The sequence below is a fragment of the Canis aureus genome, chromosome 2 (assembly GCF_053574225.1).
Source record: "Canis aureus isolate CA01 chromosome 2, VMU_Caureus_v.1.0, whole genome shotgun sequence".
NCBI lineage: Eukaryota > Metazoa > Chordata > Mammalia > Carnivora > Canidae > Canis > Canis aureus.
Window position 1 is genome coordinate 90,732,743 of NC_135612.1, and position 16,731 is coordinate 90,749,473.

At 35.2% G+C, this 16,731-nt stretch overlaps 1 long non-coding RNA gene across 4 annotated transcripts in view; it reads left to right on the forward strand.

Annotated features, from left to right (window-relative positions):
- LOC144291381 (uncharacterized) overlaps nt 1-14,057 on the forward strand; it is a 46,658-nt gene extending 32,601 nt beyond the window's left edge. For 3 of the 4 annotated variants that reach the window (XR_013358635.1, XR_013358634.1, XR_013358649.1), the window contains one exon: nt 9,692-9,907. This is a non-coding gene — a long non-coding RNA (uncharacterized LOC144291381). Of the gene's footprint in view, nt 1-9,691; nt 9,908-13,868 lie in introns of those variants that run through there. The other variant, XR_013358643.1, reaches the window with a different exon arrangement.
- The last annotated feature ends 2,674 nt before the right edge of the window (nt 14,058-16,731 follow it).

Genomic DNA, 16,731 nt, shown 5'->3' on the forward strand with positions numbered 1-16,731 from the left:
TAATTAAAATTAGATTAATTTAATTTTAAGATAAAACATTATGAAGGCCACCGAGTATATCACTGATAGTCATATAATGAATCTTTTTTTTTTAAGGTTTTGTTTGACTCTGGTTGACGTGCAATATTGCTTCAGTTTCAGGTTTACAATATACTGATTCAACATTTCTACATATTATGCTCACCCAAACCGTAGCCACTACCTGCCACCATAAAATACTATTACAGTATCATTGACTATATTCCCTATGTTGTACGTCTTATTCCCAGGACTAATTATTTCATAACTGGAAGCCTATATCTCCCACTCTTCTCCACCCATTTTGTCCATTCCCTCACCACCACCACCACCACCACCACCCCCATGGCAACCTCAGCAGTCTCTGTTCTCTGTTGCAGTCATTATTTTTCTGATTTTCAAGATGTCTGCTTCTGTGGACATTAATTTTTTTTCAGTTTCTTTTTTGTTTGTTTGTTTTTATTTTAATTCCAGTTAGTTAGCATACAGTATACTATTAATTTCAGATGTACAATATAGTGGTTCCACACTTCCATCCATCACCCAGTGCTCATCATGACAAGTGCCCTCCTGGATCCCACCTCCTATCTCACCCATCCTCTCACCCACCTCCTCCTCTCTGTAACTATAAGTTCATTTTCTATAGTTAAGAGTCTGTCTCTTGGTTTCTCTCTGTCTCTCTGTGTCTCTGTCTCTCTCACTCTCTCTACCTACCCCTGCTCATTCGTTTTGTGTCTTAAATTCCACATATGAGTGGAATTATACAGTATTTGTCATTTTCTGACTTATTTTGCTCAACATTTCACTCTCCAGCTCCATCCATGTTTTTGCAAATGTCAAGATCTCATTATGTTTATGGCTGCATAGTATGCCATTACATGCATACCCCACATCTCCTTTATCCATGCATCTATCCGTGGACACATGCTTGGGCTGCCTCCATGCTTTGGCTACTATAAATAATGCTGCTATAAACATAGGAGTGCATGTATTCTTTTGAATTAGTGTTTTTCTATTCTTTGGGTAAAGAATAGCAGCATGATTGCTGGGTCATACGGTAGCTCTATTTTAAACATTTGGAGGAATCTCCATACTGTTTTCGACAGGGCCTGTACCAGCTTGCATTCCCACCCACAGTGCATCAGAGTTCCTTTATCTCCACATCCTCACCAATACCTGTTGTTTCTGGTGCAGTTGATTTGGGCCATTCTGACAGATGTGAGGTGATATCTCATTGTAGCACCAATTTGCATTTCCCTGATGGTAAGTAACAATAAACATATTTTCAATGTGTTTGTTGGCCATCTGGATGTCTTCTTTGAAGAAATGTGTGCTCACGTCTTCTATCCATTTTTAATTGGATTATTTGGTGTTTGGATGCTGAGTGGTATAAGCTCCTTATATTTTTTCAATCCTAACCCTTTATCAGGTATGTCATTTGCAAATACCTTCTTCAATTCTGTGGGTTTCCTTTTTGTTTCGTCAATAGTTTCCTTCACTGTGCAAAAGCTTTTTATTTTTATGTAGTCCTAATAGTTTACTTTCTGCTTTTGTTTCCCTTGCCTCAGGAGACATATCTAGAAAAAGTTGTCATAGCCAGTGTCGTAAATGTTACTGCCTGCATTCTCTTCTAGGACTTTTATGGTTTCAGGTCTCAATTTAGGTTTTAATCCATCTTGAGTTTATTTTTAACTTTCGTACTTTGCATGCTATATTATAGTAGTGGACTTTCTAGAAGAATTATATTCCTATAAAATCTTTCTTTAGGGAACACTGATAAATATTTCACTCTTTTTTTTTTTCTGTGAAAATGCACACATGGGGCACCTGGGTGGCTCAGTGGTTGAGCACCCACCTTTGGCTCAGGTTGTGATCCCGGGGCCCTGGAATCAAGTCCCCCATCAGGGTCCTCACAGGGAGCCTGTTTCTCCCTCTGCCTGTGTCTCTGCCTCTCTCTGTGTGTCTCTCATGAATGAATAATTCAAAAAAAAAAAAAAGAAAATACACGCACATCTACACAAAAACATATGTCAGGGTGCCTGGGTGGCTCCGTCAATTAGGTATCTACCTTCGGCTCACGTCTGATTCCAGGGTCCTGGGATCAAGCCCCAAGTCAGGCTCCCTGCTCAGGGGTGAGTCTGCTTATCCCTCTCCTTCTCTGCCTGCTTGTGCTCTCTCCTTCTCTCTCTCTGTCAAATAAATTAAATATTTAAAAACCACAAACACATGTGTATATACACACATATGTATCATATGGTGTGTATAATATGAATAGTATGTACATACAATTTATTGAGGTTTAATACATATCAATCAAATACATTCATTTAAGCATAAAAAGTTGGTAAATTTTGAAAAAAAATATTTAGAACATTGCATCCATCACTATACTCAAGATATACATCATTTCATCATCCCCCAAATTTCCCTGTTCTCCTTTATATCCATTTCCATAATCTCATTCCAGATGAAACAAATGAAGATCTTCTTTCTGCCACTAGAGATTAATTTTTCCTGTTCTAGAATTGTAGAGAGAAATATTTTTTTTGCATATTTCTGCATTCACTCATCATAGAGTTTTTGAGAGTTTTGCATGTTATTTTCTCTTTTGTTGAATAGTTATTTGGTTGAGTGAATAGCGTGCGGTTTGCTTACCTCCTTACATGTTTACATGTAGGTAAACAATTTGGTCCTTTTCAATTTGGAGTTATTACGCATAAAGCTTCTAAGAGCATTCTTGTGCAAATATTTATGTGGACATATGTTCTCATTTCTCTTGGTGGATATCTAGGAATAGAATTCTGTCTTTAGAAATTATTTATTTACATTTATAAGAAACACTCAAAGTTGTTCTTAGATACTCCAAAGTGGTTTTCACATTTTATATCCCTTGCAATGCTTAATAATTCCAGTTGTTCCACATCTTTACCAAAACTTGCTATTGCAAGTCTTTTAAGTTTCTTTAGCTGTCTAATTAGTAAATCAATAGTTTTAATTTCATTTTCCCCAATAACTAATGTTATTGAGAACTTTCTCATATGCTTATTAGCTGCTTGTGTATCATCTTTAGTGGACTGTTCAAATTTTTGCCCATTTAAAAAAATTGGGTTGTTTTCTTACCATGAATTTTTTATCTAAGCTGGATAAAGTCTCTTGTTACAAATATGTTTTGAAAATATTTTCTCCTAATATGTCGCTCTGGGCTTTTTTTTTATTATTTTCTTCACAGTGTCTTTCAAAAGTCAGAATTTTAAAAAATGTTTTATTGAATGTAATTTGTTATTTTTTTTTCTTTATAATGATTTCTTTTGGAACTCTGCCTGAAGAACATTATTTGCCACATGGTCACAAAGATTTCCTTTGATAGTTTCTTTTAGAGATTTTAGAGTTGCGGATTTTGTGTTTATGTTCATGTTCCATTTCAAATATATATATATATGAATATATAAATATATATATGGTTTAAGATTATTATCTTTTCTAAATATCAATATCTAGTGCCAATCCCATTTATGGAAAAGATTTTCCTTTCTTCATTAAATTACTTTAATATTTTTGACAAAAATCAATTGTCTTTTAGGTACGCTCTATTTCTGGAATCTATACTGTTCTATCTCTACATACCTAATTTATGCCAATATAACACAAATATTTTTTCCAGACTTACATTTTCTCCTTTTCTTCTGGGACTTTGATCACATGAATACCATATTTGCTATTTTTCCTGAGATATCTGTGGTCTCAGGGTCTATTTAATTTTTTTCAGTTAATTACTATTTGCTTTCAGATTGGACAATTCATTTGGATAGGTCTTCCAGTTCACTGATAATTTCTCCAGCCATCTCCATTCTGTTATTGAGTTCATCCAGTGATGTTTTGTTGTTGTGGTTGTCATTACTATATTTTTCAGTTCAAAACTTTCATCTTGTTCTGTTATATCTTCTGCTTCTTTACCGAAGATTTCTATTTTCTTTATTTATTTTCAATAGGATTTGCAATTGCTTGCTAGAGCACTTTTATGAAGGTTATTTTTCTTAGTCTGTTACAGCTTCAAAAAAGGAAAGAAGGAAAGAAAGAAAGAAAGAAAGAAAGAAAGAAAGAAAGAAAGAGAAAGAAAAAGAAAGAAAGAAAGAAAGAAAGAAAGAAAGAAAGAAAGAAAGAAAGAAAGAAAAGAAAGAGAAAGAAAGAAAGAAAAAGAAAGAAAGAAAGAAGAGAGAAAGAGAAAGAAAGAAAAAGAAAAGACAGTGGTTTACACAACAGAAATTTATTTTCTCATAGTTTTGGAGTCTAGAAGATCAAGCTGCCATCGAGGTTAGGTTCTGGTGAGAGTTCTCATCTGGGCTAGCTGATTGCTACTTTCTCACTGTGTCATCACATGACAGGAAATGAGAGAGAAAAGGAGAGAGGGAGCTTGAGCAAGTTCTCTGGTATCTCCTCTTACAAGGGCACCAATCCCATCAAAGTAGAGCCCTTCCCTCACGGCCTCATCTAATTCTAATGACCTTCCAAAGGGTCTTATCTTCATATATCATCACATTGGGGTTTAGGGATCAAGGTATGAATTTTGAGGGGATACAAACATTCAGTCCATATATTGCCTTAAATCCTTGTCAGACAATTCCAGCATTTGTGCCAGCTCAGTGTTAACAATTTTCAATGGTCTTTTCTCATGGATACTGAAGTCATGGTGGTTCTTGCTATGATGAGTAATTTGAGATTTTATCCTAAATATTATGTGTATTATATTATGAGACCCCAGTTCCTCTTGAAATCTATTTAGCAAACAGTCAAACCTGTTCAGGTCCAGAATGCACATTTTTGTTAACTGTGATTAAAATGTCAATTTAGGGGATGCCTGGATGGCTCAGGGGTCGAGCATCTGCCTTCAGCTCAGGTCATGATCCCGGGGTTCTGGGATCAAGTCCCACATTGTGCTCCCTGTTCAGTGGGGGGCCTGCTTCTCTTTCTGCCTGTGTCTGCCTCTCTCTGTGTGTCTCTCATGAATAAATAAGTGAAATTTAAAATGTCAATTTAGTTTTCAAAGCCTTTGCAGTGCTATTTTGCTCTGCTCCAGTTGTGTGTTTCCCAGAGGCTAACCTGAATCCTAGGTTGTGTTTCGGATCCCTCCTTAGTTCTCAAGGTTTGCTGTGTTGTTTTGTGTCAGTTTCAAGTATGAGCCACTTAGAGATCCGCTCAGGAAGTCATGCCCAGAGTTTGCAAATTTCTTTCTGTAACTCCCTCCCCTTGGAACCCTTGGCTCAGCTCTATTGTTGGGAAGGAGGGAGTGTGTATTACCCCCTTATTGCACGGTTGTGCAGAAAGACTGGGTGCTGTCTACAATCTCTGAAGCTGCAGAGGAGAAATACCATTGTGGTGGTTCTCAGATCCTGAGGCTGCTGGACAGTCTTCTTTTTCTGCAACATTCAGAGTGTTTTGTCATCTGTTTTAGAAAACTTGGTTCTATAGTTTTGTTCTATTTTGTTGTTTGTGAAATGATTATGGTGGAATGTATTTCTATTGTATCTAGAATCAGAAGCCCTATGAGATCTTTCGATGAAGTGATTTAATGTCTTTAAAAGTTAATAAATATTTTCTGTTATTATTCCTTAACATATTGTCTGTCTTGTTGTTTTTTTCTCCCCCCTACATTAGGACTCCAATTACACATTCTATTTCTTCTCACTGTATTCATTATGTTTTTTATTCCCTCTTTTGCATTTCTCTGTCCTTTTAAAATTTTTCTTCTGGCCCATTTCTACTTTGTTCTCACTTTTTCTATGTCAAGTCCTCTGTTAAGACAATCTATTGAGTTCTTAATTTCTGATATTTTATTTTCAATTCCAGAATTTCTATTTGGTTCCTTCATTAAAAAAAATAAAAATAAAAAATAAAAAATAAAATAAAAATAAAATAAAATAAAATAATAATAATAATAATAATTAATAATTTCTATGGGATCCCTGGGGTGGCTCAGTGGTTTAGCCCTGCCTTCAGCCCAGGGCATGATCCTGGAGACCTGGGATCAAGTTCCGCATCAGGCTTTCGGTATGGAGCCTGCTTCTCCCTCTGCCTGTGTCTCTGCCTCTCTCTCTCTCTCTCTCTCTCTGTCATGAATAAATAAATAAAATCTTAAAAAAATGATTTCTAGTTCTATGCCAAAATTCTCAATCTTATCTCTAATTGCCTCAAACATACTAAGATATTTTAAGTTATTCCAGATATCTCTACTAGCTGGAGTCCTTTTGAGTGTTTTGTTTTGTTTTAGTATATACTGTCTTCTTTTCTTGTGTTACTGATGATTTTTTATTGACTACTAGACAATGTATGTGAACAAATTGTAAAGATAGTTTGAGACTTACAATAATGTTATATTTCTTCAGAGAATAAGCAAACTTGTTTCCTCAAGGTGTCTAGAGGTGCTAGTGATTCCATATGACATAGGTCCAATTTTAGGGATTAACATGTGTTGAGCTGTTTTCATCCATGCCAGAGGCTTCTATTTCTAGGTCAACTCTTCTTTAAAAATGTAACCTTTCAGGGTCCTGTCCTAAAGTATGTCCCTACCTCTGGTATACCTTGAACTCTACATTTTATGAGGTTCATGAGTATCTCAAGACCTCTTGGGCTCTCAGCAGTTTCTTCTGCAATTGGCAAGTGCTCCTAGAACAAGCATGGAGTTATCACCCCCTAAATTCTGGGCCCATAATCCTTTCTTCCTTGTTAACTTCTTTATACCTTTGAGCAAAATAAAGCCTCTTGACTGTCATTTTTTGTTATTGTGAACAGGTGTTTAATCTGAATTACCTAGTGTATTAGCCAGGGTTTTTCACAGAAATACAGTGAATAGAATAGAATGGAAAGATTGAGAGAGGCGTGGAGGGGGAAGACTTTAGGAATTGGCTCATGTGGTTATGTAAGATGGAGAACAAGGAGAACAAGGAGAGCCAGTTGTTAACAATTCAGTTTGAGACCAAAGAGCCCTGATAATGTGGGGACTTGATGGTATAAGTCCCAGAATTTGAAGGTCTGAGAACCAGGAGCTCTGATATCTGAGGGCAGGAGAAGATGGTCATCTCAGATGAAGAAAAGAGAATAAAAATCTGCCCTTCCTCCCACTTTTTTGTTCTATTTGGTCCCTCAATCATTTGAATGATGTCTGTTCACACCAGGGAGTATAGAACTTCTTTACTTAGTCCACTGATTCAAATGCTAATCTCTTCTGGAAACCTTCTCACAAACATGCTTAAAAATAAATATTTTATCAGCTATCTGGGGATCATTTGGCAAGTTGAGCTAACACATGAAATGAACCATCACGCTTAGCCTAGTTACAAACAGTGGTTGAAGATCACACTGAGTATACCTATTTTGTCTACTTAGAAGACACAGGGGATTTTATCAAGAGAAACTATTTTAATTCAATTTAAACATCATACTATTAACAAAGACCATCGCATTTCTTGGCTTTTATCTTCATTAAGATAATAGATAACAGATAATTAAGATTTCTACTTTCCTTTCCTTTTTTTTTTTTTGGATATCTTTTTTGTTTCCTTTCCCCATCAGGAACAAAAATCAAATTCTCCTCATGTTTTCTACAGATCTCAAACATTCTATTGTTAAAAAATCCTTCCCTCATATTTGAAAGGTAGATGTCTCCTTTTTTAGACCATATAAATAAAAGAGACCCCCTCCCAGTATATAAATTCTGGTGCCATGTGTTAAAATAACTATTTTCCCCACTTCTTATGCTGTGTTTCTCTCTCAGGTAGATTATCAGCTCTTAGAAGAAAGCATTGAGTCAAATGCTTTACCACCATTTCATATGTTGCATGGGCTCCACTTTAGAACAATCTCAACATATGCAGTCTGGCTCTCCAATGTAAACATTTGTATAAATCGACTCAGAATTAACAGCATTATTTTTTCTTTATCTCTTAATACCTATTATTATTGCACACACACACACAAAAAAAAACTTGGAAAAATACACTTAAAATAAAATATACATCTACAATAGTTGTTGTATACATGGGTTTGCTAGAAGAAAACTTATCTCTATAGTCAAAACAGAAAATCTAGGATTTGATCATATGATTAACTTCATCAAAACACTCAGTTGTTATGAATATTTATTCAAGATTTCACTCACTTTTATTTTCTCAAAATATCACCTATAACCTTATGACTTCTGTGTATTTATTTCTAGCCCCTGATGCTACACTCCAGTTTCTAGTTATATACTAGATATGTCAGGGCTGCCATTCTTCTATCTAGTGATCTCTATTTTAGCACTGATTTACTTATTCTTTATGGTCCCCCATTTACCCAAACAGATAGATGATTATTTGTTTCTACATGGTACTTGGGTTCAAGTCATACATTTGTATTATATTACTTAAATTGAATGAACTACTATGTTTAAAAAAAAAAACTGCAAAGAGAAGATTCTATAATATCCTTCCTTATTTTATTTATTTTTATTTATTTATTTAAATATTTTATTTATTTATTCATGAGAGACACAAAGAAAGAAGCAGGCTCCATGCAGGGAGCCGGACGTAGGACTCGATCCGGGACTCCAGGATCATACTCTGAGCCGAAAGCAGATGCTCAACCGCTGAATCACCCAGGCATCCCCCTTCCTTAGTTTTATAAAGTAGATATGAACTCTACATATTTAAGTCAGACCTTAATTTCTCATATTTCAGCTTTAGCACAACTTGTTTTCTCTTGGTCTAAATGAGAAGAGAGGAAACATTCTCTGTCTCCATCTGTACACCATCTCTTCTAGAACATAAAGATTTATTAAGTACCCATTCTTCTTTACTTCTTCCTGGCTTCCCTGTCTTTCCTTTATGACCTACTTCTCAAACTTTTAATCACTTCCATTACCTCCTCATAGGTATTTTTCAAGTCATTCACATCTCTATATCAATAAACTATAGGTTCACAAAGTAGAACACATACTCCAAGTGCTTTTGAAAAAATCCAGTTGGTTAAAGCAGTTAAAGAAAGAATAAGAAGACTCTGAGTTGAGGTGAAATTTAGGGAAACTCATAAAGCTTTATTCACATATCTTGGTCTCATAAACAGATCAAAGATTTCAAAACATTCACCCAAAGCCTCTTTTTCCTGCAAACTTACCACTGCAGCCATGCTGCTGAATGTTAATGGACTTTCTAGTGGCTCCTTTATTTATCAGACAAGGTCCACATGTAAGGCATAATCTTGGTCCTGAAATTATGTCATTCAGCACATGATCAATATTAGCTGAACATTCTATGTTATCCGTGGGTGAAGCTACTACGTACATATTATCATTGCTATAAATAAGTTAATATCACAGAAAAAAAATGAGAATATTTGCTTGAGGACCTAGTACAAAAATGATAAATGAGGGAATTTGGTGAGAAAAGTATTTTTCTTGGCCTGTGTTCAAAAAAGAGTTTTAAACAATTGCAGGGAACTTTCTTGAGATGTGTGCTGGGAAGCAAATTCAGCTAAATATAAATCAAAGGAGTTCTCTTTATTGTAATTCAAGGATGCCACAATATAGGAAGCAAAGGAGATTGCCAGAGGAAGAAACAAATATTTCCTTCTCCATAGAGAGGTCTTTGTACAGCATGGTTTTTAACTTCTTTCCTTCTAATTCTTTGATGTCTACAGAGAGGCATGTCATGGCCTACAGTGAAGTATCGTGGAGCTCTGGTTAAGAGATTGGTGAGAAGACCTCGTATAGAGTCCTGTACCACTGAGTTAAAGCCCCAGCTTCATCACCACACCTGTGCAATTGAGTTACTTAATTTTATTTGTGACTTAGTTTACCTCTTTCTAAGATGAATACAGTAATACCACATCGTATTTGGTGGTTAGTACAGTATATAGCCTGGAGCAAATATTAAGTAAATGTTATCTTTGTCATTAGTGTTATTAGATATTTTTCAAAATCCATTCCCATAATACGTACAGCTTTCTAGCTGACCCTAGCTTATTTTATTAACTCATTACCAGTCGTCACTCATCATGGTTTGAGCTGGTCTGGGAAACTATAGACAATTTCCCCTATCATGGTTTTTCATTATGTACTGGCATTTACATGTTCTTTCACACAATTGGTCTGATAGATGTTCATTCCTTATTTCTGATGCAATTCCAACTTCATTTCTTTCCTTAATTCTGACAAGATAGATTTAAGTGTTCTCTATTTTCTGTTATTCCAGGTCTTTATTATTCATTTATTATTTATTTATTTATTTATTTATTTATTTATTTATTTATTTATTTGTTTATTTATTGTTTTTTACACTGACATCTCTTACATTCTTTGCATGATTTTTCCCTAGCTAAAATGTAAAGTCCTCAAAGACAGGGACTATGTGCTAATTATTATTGGGTTTCTCAGAACCTAACACTCTGCCAGACACATAGAAAGCACCTATTGTTTAATGCCTGAATGAATTTTATAGAATACAATATGGCAAAGCTAAAGTATAAAATAATAGGAAGATTAGAAATATAAAACAAATAATTAAGAATCAGGAAAACAAAATAAAAAAATTTCAATAAGCGTTAGTTTTTCTTTAGTGCCAAGAAAGAATTCTAAGATATTAAAAACCATGTTGCCATATTTAAAATAATTTACATTTTAAAAATTCAATATGATACTAAACATTTATATTACAGTCCAAATTATAAATACACAAATATAAGAGTGGTACCCCAATATTATAGTAACCCAATACGGCTATGGTAATAGAATTAGAACTGCGCTGCCTTTTATATTTTTCTGTAGTTCTAAAATACATAACAAAATATTTATTATTATTATATGTAGAAAAGACCCATATGCCTTTTTATCCTTTGATAATGCTCTACAATGAGAAATGCATTAGGACCTATGTAAGCCCTACATATTCAGGCATAGTCAATTTGGTTAAAATATGTGAATACTTAGAAGTTCAAATTCTTTTCAGGCTATCTTTTCCAAACCTAGAAAAAAATATACATACATCTCTTAAAAACTGTACATTATCCTGTCTATGATATCTTTTCTTATATCACAGCATGTACTACAAACCCCAGCTGCTCACCCTATAAACGTACATGTTTAATGGGTAAGAGGCCTGGGAAGACAGATACAGAACAAAGTCATCTTCCGAACAGAAAAACAACATAATTCAAAAAGCCTTATCTTCTTTGTAGTCATTAAGTTGAATTTTTAATCCATACGGGAAATTGCAAGTCATAGTCCTTTATGTATATAGATGAAAAGGCTAGAATTCAGAGAGGGAAGGACATGTGCACAAAGACACACAGCTAGTTAGTGCTGCAGTTAAGACTAGCCTCACAAGCCATGATTTTTTCCATTTATGCAACTTCTCAGAATTATAGAAATAAAGAGGGACTTTAGAAAGCTTTTTCTACAATCCACAGTTGAGGACTTAGCATAACCCAGTATTTTCTTCTAGATCACAGAACTCTCTAGAACTAGGCTGGAATGAGCAGCCAGGACTCCTGCATCCAAGTCATTACATTTTTTCGTGCAAAAGCAAGAAGTTAGTCTAGCTCTCATCTACACCACAGTTAGTACCAGCAGTATCGGAGTAAAACTTGATCCAATATTTTTACATTATTGAAATATTAGTCAGAGTCTACTTTTGTTCTACCAGGAGAAGAAAGTAACTGTCAATCATAAAAGCACATAATTTCTTAATTGTGTTCAGTCTTGTTTTCAGAATTTCTCTGAGATTCTTATCCATTTTATTCATCTTCCTATGAAATAATGATCTACAACAAAGCCAATGAAAGGATTAAAACTTCTAGTTCACACATAGTATTGAGTGTATGTGTGTGTGTCTTACATAAGATGTTTTCCTAAAATCCTGAAAACTGCAAAAGGTAAAGAATTTTTTTTTTTTTTGCTTGTTTTAAACCTTGATTGATAGGCATAGGCTCAGGTGGCTTATTGTATATATTAGCAAAGAAGAACAAAGTTCCTGGAAGAAGCTCTAGCCCTGTGGATAAGACTGGATTTCCATGAAAACACACACCAGGAAGTGCCCTGTGGTGCATTGGAAAGTAAATGATATAAAAGATGGAGGACTTGAATTCTAGTTATATTTCTGTCCCAAATTAGCTCAAGTATCTAGAGCAAGTTATTTTATGATTCCAGATATCAGGCTCTTCATTTGTTTGTTTACAAAATCCATAGGAATTCATCATCTTTTTTTTTTTTTTAAACCTCCTGGTAATAATATTCCTCAAACCTTCCCACTGGGGCTCTTTCTAACAGGCTGTCCAGATAATTATCAAAGACTGTTTAGATCTTAAGCTAATGATAAAAAGATAGAGAGTAAGGTTGGAAACCAAACACAATAAGAAGGCAGTGGTCAGTGGAGAACTAGCCTGTAGTGGACATAGTTCCTGCCTAATATCTGGGGGCCCTTGTCTTTGCCATATTCCAATGCCCTGTCTGTGCTGTGAACCCTGAATAAATATATAACCAGAAAACTTCTTTCTAGCTTCAGAGACAAGCAAATTAGGATGGATTACTATTATGATTATATGGCTGGGTATTTATAATAGGGCAGAAATTTTTGGAATAATCAATCAGCTTCACAAAGAAAAGAGTATTCAATGAGTTAACGCCTATCAATTCAAAACCAAATTCTTTTTTGTTATGTTAACTGTTTTTTTTTTTCTGGAAATATGTGAGAAATATACAATTTGATTTTAGAATCTACTCCTGTGGTTGTGTCATCAATTGTCTGTCATTATTCACCCCAAAAAAACTTTGCTCTTAGGAACAGACTTCAGATCATGTCTCTGATCTGCTAAACACTCTGCCAGTGGCTTTCCAGTGCAATCAGAATAAACCCTTCCCACGGCCATGCAGTTCCTCTGAGATAAGGGCTTCGCAGGGCTACAGCTCAAACTTTCCCATTCTTCACTTCAGTGTTCATTATGCTCCAAGCTCACGGGTCTTTTGGTTCCTTAAAGACACCAAGCCCCTTACTACCTTAGAAACTTTGTGCTAGCACCCTTTGCCCAGAATACTGTTTCCGCCAGGTCTTTGCCAGTCCTTCCAGTCCTTCAGGTTTATGTGCAAATATCACATTCTCAGGGAATCTTCCCTTGTTTATCCCATTAAGTGAAGGTTCCCTCCCCATCCATTACTAAATCTCTATCGCATCACCCTTCTTAATTTTCTCTACAATTCTTATTACCAAACTAAAGTTATTTAAATTATGTATTTATTTATTTAATTACATGTTTGCTTTCCCTTCAAAACACAGTAAGCTCCTTGAGGGCAAGGCCTTATCTGTCTTGCTCATCTGAATGTCTGCAGGATTTTCAGTAGAGTCTTTCACAAAGTAGAAGCTATATAATTAGCACTGGATAGATGAATGAATGAATGCTACTCATATAGATCTATTACCCAGAAATGCAAAACAGAATTGCTAAGGTTCTTTCATTTGAGTTTTTAATTTTTTCAAATGTACCAAATATTTATCATCAATAAAGCCTGTGGCTCCAGAACCAGGAATTAATGCCTGTGTCATTATCTATGATGTCAGTGGTTTGAAAGTCATAAATCTCTTGATCCACTTGCCAAAACAAATGATTAAAAGTAGCGAGTGATAGAGGATGAGGATAGGAAGGGAAGCCCAGAGTTCCCCTTGGTCCTCTTTTCTAGCTTATTACTACTTCCAACGACCTTTCTTCTGAACTTATGCCCATAATATCATGTTTTGTTTTTCTGCTTCTTGCTGAATTCTGTCTAACATCCTTTTTCTTTCTTCAGCATGCCAAACAACTAATTCTGAATTACTTTTTCCACCCCGTAGCTCGCTGTTTTGCATCATGAAAGGAGGCTTAGCTGAATACTACAATCAAAGGACGACTCACATAATTAGAAAAAAAGCCCTGCTTTCTTCATTAAAAAAAAATGAGAATAAATTTTCTGTCATTCTTTGCTTGCATACATGTCTTATCCCCTGATGCTCAGTAAAGCTGAATTTTCAAATTTGTAACACTTCTTCAGGTCTCTGGGTTTGATTAATAATAATTGTCAGTCCATTAAAATGGATTATGATGATTCCCAAGGAATTGGTTGTTAACATAATTAACAGCTGGCTTTACTTTCAAGACATTAATCAAAAGAGCAAGTTGCTGGAAATGACCAGGTTCTCACAAATGTTGCTAATTAACAAAGGCATTGAAGTTGTGTGACAATGATTCCTGATGCTGTTATCTGCATGATTGTATCACAGCTTTAAATGCCCCCAATGTGATATGTTTTCTCAAGTGTTATTAAGCCAACAGGCATTTGAATAAATTTAATTTAAAAGAAACAGACTATAGTTTGGTGTTTACTTTTGGACAGAATGGAGTGTAAAAAACTTGAAGAATGGCCACGATACAAAATGTGTAATATTTTCCACGCATAAATGGTGAACAAAGTTCACGTATGATACTTAGCATACGTGTAGCCTAACTAGCTCTATCTTAAAAATAATACTTCTTGGAGAAGCAGGATACACTTTACCATTATCTGCTCATATCATATATTATTATATCTGTATATAATGAGAGTAATACATGAAATAAGGAAGGAGGAATAAAGTACAAAGAAAACTTAATCACCTTTATTCCTACCAAGAAAGCAAAAAATCACTCTTAAGATTTTGGAGCATTTGCTTCCAATATCTCCATGAGCCTAAACTATTTTGTGTATGTTGTTATGACTTGTATGCAAATGTGTATTCTGTTTTTTTTTTTATGACATTGTCACATGACTTTTCTGTTAGAGAATTAAGAAGATAACATGTTAGTTGGCACAGTTATTCCATCAAAAAGATCCTTTACATTTTACTTAACAATTCCCATAGGGTTGAAATCATATATTTCACTTTTAAATACAACACTGTAATGAGTGTCAGTTAGTGGACTCTTTTAGGTCCTATGATGCTTTTGTTGCTAGAACAGAAACCAGGATTACTTACTTCTATCCCTGGTGGAGTTGCCAAATTTAACAAACAAAAATACAAAACATCCAGTTCAATTTCAATTTCATATAAATAATGAATTTTAAAAAATAGAAGTATGTTCCATGGAATATTTAAAATTTACTAAAAAAATGCATAGTTCATACTTAGACTATTAAATTATATTCTTTTTTTTTTTAATTATATTCTTTATCTGAAATTCAAACTTGTTGGGGCATCCTGTATTTTCCCCGGCAACTTTCAATCAAGATTTTTCTTACGAATTGTGGTAGGCCAAATAACAGCCTCTCAAAGAGGTCTATGTCCCAATGCCTAGAATCTGTAGGGTTATACGGCAGAGAAGACTAATGTTACACATAGAATTCAGATTGCTAATCAGCTGATGTTGATACAGGGAGACTACCGAGGTGGGCCTAAGGTAACCACAAGTGTCCGTATAAAATGAAATATAGAGACAAAAGAGAGAACCAGAAAGATGGAAGTGTAAGTGATTTGGCTGAACACTGCTGGTGTTGAAGATGAAGGAAAGGGCCATGAGACAAGGAAAGTGGGCAGCCTCTGGAAACTGGAAAAAGTAAGAAAACGTATTTTCACATAGAGCCTCCAATAAGGAATTCATCCCTTCAGACATCTGGATTTTAGTCCAGTGAGGATTTGTTGGACTTCTGACCTCCAGAACTATAAGATAATAAGTTAGTGTTGATTTTCAGACTCTATTTTTTTTTTTTAATGGCAGCTGTAGGAAAGTAATACTCATGTTTTCATGAAGACATTGGTGGTCATTGAGCAATAGTAGGCTACAGCCTTTTATTCTCATATTGTGATAATTTTACAAAAGAGGTTCAAAAATCTGAACCAAGACCTAGAACACACCCTTCAGGGAAGCTCAAGAGGCCAGACACCTTCCTACTATCACTCTCAGTTCTTTCGTATGTAGCCAACCTGGGAACACTACACAGAGTGCTTTAGATCTTGGAAAGCCGACATTGTTTTGTTCTTTGGTTAGTGATTACATGTGAATGGCTTGAGAAGCAAAGAGACTTTAACTCAAGCAATCAGCATCTTACAGCATTAGTCATGAAATGAACTAAAATCAAAAGATTCCACTTGGGAGTTAAGCTAAAGAGTAAATCAAAGACAGCTGAGATAAGGGAATGTTCCTCATAACAAATTTTCTCAATCTGAGTCGATGGTGGGGCCAATCCTCAGTACAAGTCTGCAGGTATTCAATAGGAAAGACTAATTGTTAAATTCACCAAATTTACATATATTTATTGTTCTGGGAGGAAGGTAAGCTGATGTTGCTTTGCTTCATATCTGCAAAATACAAAGGAGACAACACATTGAGCGCTGTAGTCATTTGTTTTTCTGGGAATGCCTCCCAGTTCACAAGTTTGTAATTAGGGGAGGGAGGATTTTATAGGTTATTTAAAATGTGCATGTTTCACAGAGAAGTTCACATCGCATTAAACTTAGAGATGTCATGGTTAAGACAGGGCCCTCAAACTTAAGAAGTTCAAAGCCTATAGAGGAGAGAGTCTCATAAACAAGTAGTAACTACACAACGTGATAAATGTTCATGCAGAGGAATACACAGGAAGCTGGGGGAGCTCTCAGGAGGCAGCAAGCAATGCCCAGAGGCTTCCATGGGGAGATAATGCTTAACATGCCAGGGAAGTATGAGCAGACATCTTTCAGGCCC